Raw genomic sequence first — 7,577 nt, 5'->3', positions numbered from 1 at the left:
TAGAGGAGTAAAGTTTCCAAAACTTGAAACTTGGCTTGAACAATTTTAACTTCTTCTTCCCCTTATTTAGCAACAGTAGCGGTGCAAAAGAGAAATGAGACAGTAGTAGTGAATAAAGCTTACATGCATTCTAACCTAGCTACTTCTCTTTCTTCTTTTTCCAAATTTCTTCAAGGATCTGAGCCATTCATCAATACTTTGTATCCAAGTTTAATTCTTGACTCTTGATCTGTAGCAGAGCTTCATAACCTCTAATTTCTTCAATTTTTCAGTTCGGTGCTTGAGAGAGGATAACATCTTCAACAAGCTACTTAATGAAGCACAAAGAAGGAAATTATTTTCTAAATCACCTTGGATTTGATCGTTGCTTTTTGTTGCCCTAGCCTCTGACTTTCTTCTTTTTTTCTTTTTTTTCTTAATTTTGAAAATCACATTTTCTTCTTGATTTTAACCCTAATTAGAGCTTTCTTTTTCTTGCTTGTTCTTGGAAGTAATCACATGGGTGGAAAAGAGAGAAGAGAGAGAATTGGTTTGGTCACTTTGGCTTAGTTCAAATGGTAATATGTTGTTATGGTTAGAGATAAACAACTATTTTCTTGGGCCATGATTGATTAGAATGAGTGTTTATGGGCCTGAACCATTTTAGGGATTGTTAGCTTGTTATTGGGCCTGTTTTAATTTCAATAATCTCCTGCACAATAAACAAACTAATCAAACACATAATTGGGCTTTTAACCTAAAGTAATAATGTTTGGTCATCATCCAATAATTGTTATTTTTTCTTTAAACTCAACAGTGATCATAGGGGTAGGAACAACATTTGCATCATTCGTGCCAACTCTATGAAGAATCTCATGGATATACTTGGATTGAGATAAATGATAATCTCCGAATTCTAATTGCTTTACTTCAATACCAAGAAAATGGTTAAAAAGTACCAAGTATTTTCAAAGGAAAAATATCATTAATGCCATGCATAAGAGCATATATAGCTGGCTTATTAGTGTCAGGGACCAAGATATCATCTGCATACGCCATAATAAAAATAGAACAGTGCGAAGAATGGTTAACAAACAAGGATGGATCACTTTTATTTGATTGAAACCAAATTATGTTAAAGTAGCAGAGAAAGTAATATACCAAGCTCCTAGAGCCTGTTTTAAGCCATAAATGGCTCTATTTAATTTACATACTTGATTAAGATTACTATTAGAAAAACCAGGTAGTTGTTTAATGTAAACAACTTCATTCAAACTTCCATTTAGGAAGGAATTGTTGAAATCATACTAAAGTATAAGCCAATTTGATGAGATTGCAAGAGTTAAAAGCACCCTAATTGTAGCAAGTTTGATAACCGTACTGAAGACTTCACTAAAATCAATCTCTTCTATTTGATGATTGCCAAGAGCTATCAATCTAGTTTTGTATCTAGTAATATTTTCAATGGGGTTCTTTTTTATAGCAAAAACCCACTTGGAGCCAATTATAGTGCTATTTGGAAGAGGCATGACAATATCCCAGGTGTAAGTGTTATGCAAGGCAGCTAGCTCAACTAACATGGCTTGCTTCCAATGAGAAAATTGCAAAGCTTTCTAAGGAGATGAGGGAATAGTCTGAAAAAAAATGAGGATCATGAGTAGTATGAGAAAATAATGTGTTAAGAACCCTTGGTTTAGAAATTTCAGTTTTGGATCTTGTAATCATAGGATGTACATGAGTAGTTTTAAAGTTATTTGAATTAAAAGGCAGATCAATCTATATTACAGAAATAGAAGTAGGTGCTGGATGAGAATGAGTAGAAGCATGAACGTTTTGGGTGGAGTTAGAAAAATCTGTATTAAGTTCTGTAGAATTTGAAATGAGAGATTGTGAAGTTTGCTGAGTAGTTGTAGAAGAACCTAAATTTTCAATGTTAGCATTAGAATTGGAAAAAACAAAAACATTGGTATGAGATGAATTAGATAAAATTTTGAGAAATCATTTGGTTGCGTTGGTAAAATAGGTATGGATAAGGTGGTGTGAGGAAAATAAGAAGTATTGTGTGGTACAGAATTGTTGGAACAGAGTTGTGTAAGGAAAATAAGATTCATAAAAAAAACATGTCTTGTGATGAATATTTTACCAGATTTTGTAAGGCACTTATAGCCTTTATGGTTAGGAGCATATCCTAAAAATAATGCAACTTCAAATTTGTAATTGAGTTTATTGAAATTGTAGGGATGCATATAAGGAAAACATGCACATCCAAATACACGAAGAAAGTTATAATCTTGTATGTGATTATGTAGCAACTCAAATGGTGTTTTATTAGAAAGAGTTAAAAAAGGTAACCAATTGATTAAGTAGGTAGCTAACAAAAAAGCATCATCCCAGTGAGTAATAAGGATAGAAGCTTGAGCAAGCATAGCCAAACCTACTTCAACAATGTGTGTCTATGTTTGCGTTCAGCACATCTATTCTGTTAATGGATGTATGGACAAGAAAAATAATATAAAATTTTATTAGTAGCTAAATAGTTTGTAAAAGAATTAGAAGATGCTCCCTACCATGATCAGATTGTACATCTTTGAGCTTAAAACCTGTATAAGTCTCCATTTGAGTTTTAAACTGGATAAAAGCTTATAGAACTTAAGATTTTGTCCCTGATTCTCTGTCAACATAAGAATTAAAGCGCTTTGGTATGTTATCTTGATGAAGATGATCTTCTAAGCTATTGGCACCAATTGTATGAAGAGCAAGCTATTCCCAAGTTTTGAAAGTGTTCTTGTCAAGCTTGTCCAAAATTGGTGGTATGGGAAAAGATTTGGGTGCAAGAGTGGTGGTGGTCGTGGGTAAAAGAACAATTTGAGCCATGGATCAAGTTGTTAGCTCTGAAACTATGAAAAGATATTGAGGGTGATGAGTTTAATGCAGAAAAGTCAATATTAGAAACTTAGTGTAATAGTATTCTCAGTAAAAAGTGTTTCACAATGCTTTAAAGGGGAGTATATATAGTAAAACCTAGTAACAGAAAAATATTAGAAAAGGAAAACTATTAACTACTTTTCTAACCGATTCTTGCTACCTTTTTTAAGGTGCTACTCCAACTTTTTTTCTTAAATCTTTGTTTTTTTATTTTCTCTATATGTGTGGCTACTCATTCATTTTAGAATTTTATCTCTGCCACTTTTAACTTATGTTTATGTTCATCATTTATTGTCCAACACTTTACTCTATATAACTTAGCTGATTTAATAGATGTGTGATAATAATAAAACTTGAAATATTTCTTCAATATATAATAGCAAGGAGAAACATGATACTTACTTTATAAAACTTTTAAATTATATATTAAGTATCATGAATTTATAAATAAATACCACTAACCACAAATAGGTCTCACCAAAAGTCTTGAATACGATCGGGAGCCATGCTAAATCTCGAAATGAACCATTAATGATAATTCTTAAAGACCCATGTAATCCTCTTTGTTTGTCTCACGAAGTATGCCAACTATTTTACAAACTCATTTTTTATATATATAATATATAAAAGATTTTCAGTATTTCTCTATGAAGTATTATATATACATGCTAAATTAATAAAGAAAATGTTTGAGCGTTTATCAAGGTTTAAAACTTGTTGGTTTAAATTATTCGAAACTTAATTTATTCAAATTTGATGTAAGAATAAAACTAATATTGAATATTTTGTTTCATAATAAACCAATTGAATCACTACTATATACTTGACTTTTACTAACATTTAAAAAATATTACTAAATCATATTAAAATATTACCTATGTATATTAGTAACATTTTAACAAATGTTAAATATACTATATGTTACTGAAGAACTTTACTAACATTCTTCTAAAGATTTAGTACCATTTAGTAAAAATATTACAAAAGATATTCTATAGTAATATTATGAGAAATATTACAATAGACCATTCATAGTAACACTTAGAGAAATGTTACAATAGATAATTTTTATAACATTTAGAAAAATATTACCATAGATATTTTCTATAATACTTAGAAAAATGTTACAATAGATATTTTTTGTAACACTTAAAAAATGTTACAATAGATATTTTATGTAACACTTAAAAATTGTCACAATAAGTCTTTTTAATAACACTTTAAAAAATGTTACAATAGATATTCTATAGTAATACTCTAATAAATGTTACAAAAGATTTTCTTTGCTAATAATAAAAAAATATTACAATAAATCTTTAGTAATATTTAAATGCACAAAATATTGAATTAAAATCTTTTTCTTCAATTATATATTCTACACCCACTTTATAAATTAAACCCAAGATATTTAAATATTAAAATTGGTCCAATAAGTCAATTTTTCTATTTTTTCAATATGCTTACATGATTAAATACAAAATTATGTATAATATGTCTATATGGATAATCTAAATATGTATGGAGCAATCATTTAGGACTTAGAGATGAACTATTGAAGCAGATGAACCAGTAAACTTTTGTTGGAGAAACAGGAACATATCCTGCACGCACCCCTCTACCATAGATATAATTTACTCTTGGTCCATAAGGCTATCCTTCTGAATAAGAAGCAAGTCCACGGAAAGCACAATGACCAATGTAATTTGTCTTAGGAAACCCATCCACTTTGCTATTGAAGATCGAATCCCATCATAACTTATCAAAATCTAATTATTCATGAGATTAACTTCTCAGAGAGAATCATAATTCGCCATCATATTTCAATCACATAACTAATTACTCATTTTGTTGTTACTGCTACTTTTTGTTACATTCTTGGATCAATATATATGGATAGCTAAGACGAATTGAGCTGAGCTAATTAAAACAGAATATACACTACTAACCTTTGCAAGAAGCTTAGACCCATATTCAAGTTCCAATAAGGTTTCCCGATCTGGATTTGATTTAATTATTGCTAGCTTTGAAGAAAATTGAATCAAATCCAGGGGGATCTAGCCAGCTAAAGTTTCCAAAAGTACTCCCCTTTCCATAGCTTGCACCTCTTGGCTACAACATACCCCTTCTTTAATCATTTGATAAATAGAGAAACTTATAATATAAACTAAGCCACCAAAAGGTAAATTAAGAAATCTTGAGATTTTTGAATCCATCCTGGGTACCTTTGATTATAAAACCTGAGAAATTAGTAAATAATTAGTCAATAAATTAATTATTAATCTAAGAAATTAGAAAATAAAATTTTATAGTTTAGTGAGGTAGAGCTAATTAAAACAAGAATTTCGACACTAATTTTAAAGAATTTGGCCCAAGATTGGGCCGAACGGGCCGAACCAGGCAAACAGAGTCCGTATTGGGGCCAAGGCCCAACTCAAAACACTAATACCCATGAGCTTCATATCATTTCCTTTCACTCACACATTGAAACACGCTCGAAACTTTAAGAGAGGGAAGAAGAGTTCTAAAACCTAACCCTCCAATCAAATCCAAATAACTTTTGATCTGGAGCTCCGATTACCGCATCGTTTGCAGCCACGTGACCAGCGCATTGAGCTCTACAAATCACAGTACTTAATTAGGTAAGAAAGTCACATTTTCTTTCTCAACTTTTTCCTTCCCAAATTTGAAATTGATGAGCAATTATGTTGAAAATTGTTTAATTTTGGTGTTTAGATTCGAATTAGCTTGCGGATTTTGTTGGTTTAGCTCACTTGAGCTGTGGGCAAGGTAAGCTCCTTCAACTTCTTTGTGTATTGTTGAGTTAGTGAACTCTATGTTAATTATAGTGGTAATTATGATGTTAGATTGAAAGTTGGTTGTGAAGTGGAGTCAATTTGAGGAAAAGAAAGCTTGAGATCAAGTTTTGGAGGCTAGGTTTGTTGGGGAGGAGCTGAGGTTGACAAGCTTGTGGTGCGGTATATTGTGAGGTGTTCCGTGCGTTAGGAGAAATCGGCCAACGTATGGTTTCAGTTTCTCGTAATTAAAATATAATGTGTCGTGAAAATTTAAGCTAGTTGACCGTAGAATAAGATTGAATTAATTGTGATGTTGATGATTGAAATTGGTGGATATGTATGAGGGTTAGTAATGTTGTGATGTGTATTAATGTATGTGAAGGTTGAACCATGTATTGATATGCATATTATGTTGAATTGTTGTGAAATAGTTGGATTGATGAATAATGGCATGAGAAAATTGATCGTGGTGGGTAATACAAGTGTGTGATGTTTGATGATATATATATATATATATATGTGTGTGTGTGTGTGTGTGTGTGTGTGTGTGTGTGTGTGTGTGTGTGTGTATTGGTGTGTTGTGGAGTAATTGAGGGGGGTTGAGGAATGATTGAATGTGGTTGATGCAGATTTGGTAAGTTTTAAAGGATTTGGGATTGAAAATATTTTGAAAGTTAAGGTTTGGTAATTTTTGAGAAAAGCTTAATTTTTGACCAACTTTGATAGAGCATAAATTAACCTTCAGACCTTTAAATTTTATCAAACTTGTCTTGAAAGAAAATTTGGTCCGAGAGGTTTGCGCCGTTTGAAGAACGGATGAAAAATATTTTAAAACAAAAAAGTTCTGCGCGTCAGAAGTTCGGTGTGTAAAACTAAAATTCTGCAACATATGAACATTTTGGCCACCCTGCATAACTCGCGTATGCGAGCCTCGTACGCGACGCGGCCATTCTGTTCGGGTTTGGTGTCTCGCGTACGTGAGCAGGTACACGCGTACGCGAGAAGTGAAATTTTGAAGGGTCGCGTACGCGAAGCGTAACACGCGACATGGGCCTTTGTTTTGGGTCACACTCCCCGCATACGCGAACCCCTATTTTTCTGGAATATGAAATTCCGCTTTTAAGCCATTCCTTCAACTTTCAAGCCTTGGTAACTTTTGTTTTAAAGCCTAATACTTGGTCCTTGGGTAGTGGAGTGTGGTGTATGATGGAAGTAAGCATTTTCTTGATGAAAGAAGGGGTAAAAATGAATGAATGTGGTAAATGAGTCATGATGGAAAATGCTGAATGTGAGTATGCTTGTATTTTTCTCTCTAGTTGTAATGGTGACAAAGCACCGATACCCTCTAATTGTGACAGGGCACAGATACCCTCTAACGGTGATAGGGCACAGATACCCTCTAACGGTGATAGGACACGGATCCCCTCTAATGGTATTAATGCACAACAGAGAGATTGTCCCCAGGTTAGCTACCGGACATGTCGGGTTGGTTTGATAGCCGACAGATGAGACTCATCAACCATAGGACAGGCATGCATTATATATATCTATGTGTTTGTTTGGTGTGCTTTGTTTGGAATGCCTAACTGATCATATGAACTACTTGTTACTTGTTTATCTGCTGTATCTACATTCTAATCGTGATTTCTTTGTATTTAATACCTATGTTTGAAAATAAATATGTCCAATGGCGGTTGGGAGGTTCGGAGGAGTTAGAAAGGGAAGTGTCAGACAGAATAAAGATCCTTAGTTAGTCGCCTAATCTGTTTTTGGTTTAGTTATGTTTTATAAGATTGATTCAATTGCCGAAAGTTCTAAGATTTCCTCTGGCTTTCCCGGGACCTTATATGTTAGTTATGTAGGCACTGTTACCATTCT

The sequence above is a fragment of the Arachis ipaensis genome, chromosome B6 (genome assembly GCF_059453495.1).
Source record: "Arachis ipaensis isolate K30076 ecotype BB chromosome B6, ASM5945349v1, whole genome shotgun sequence".
Taxonomy (NCBI): Eukaryota; Viridiplantae; Streptophyta; class Magnoliopsida; order Fabales; family Fabaceae; genus Arachis; species Arachis ipaensis.
This window is presented reverse-complemented; position numbering follows the sequence as displayed.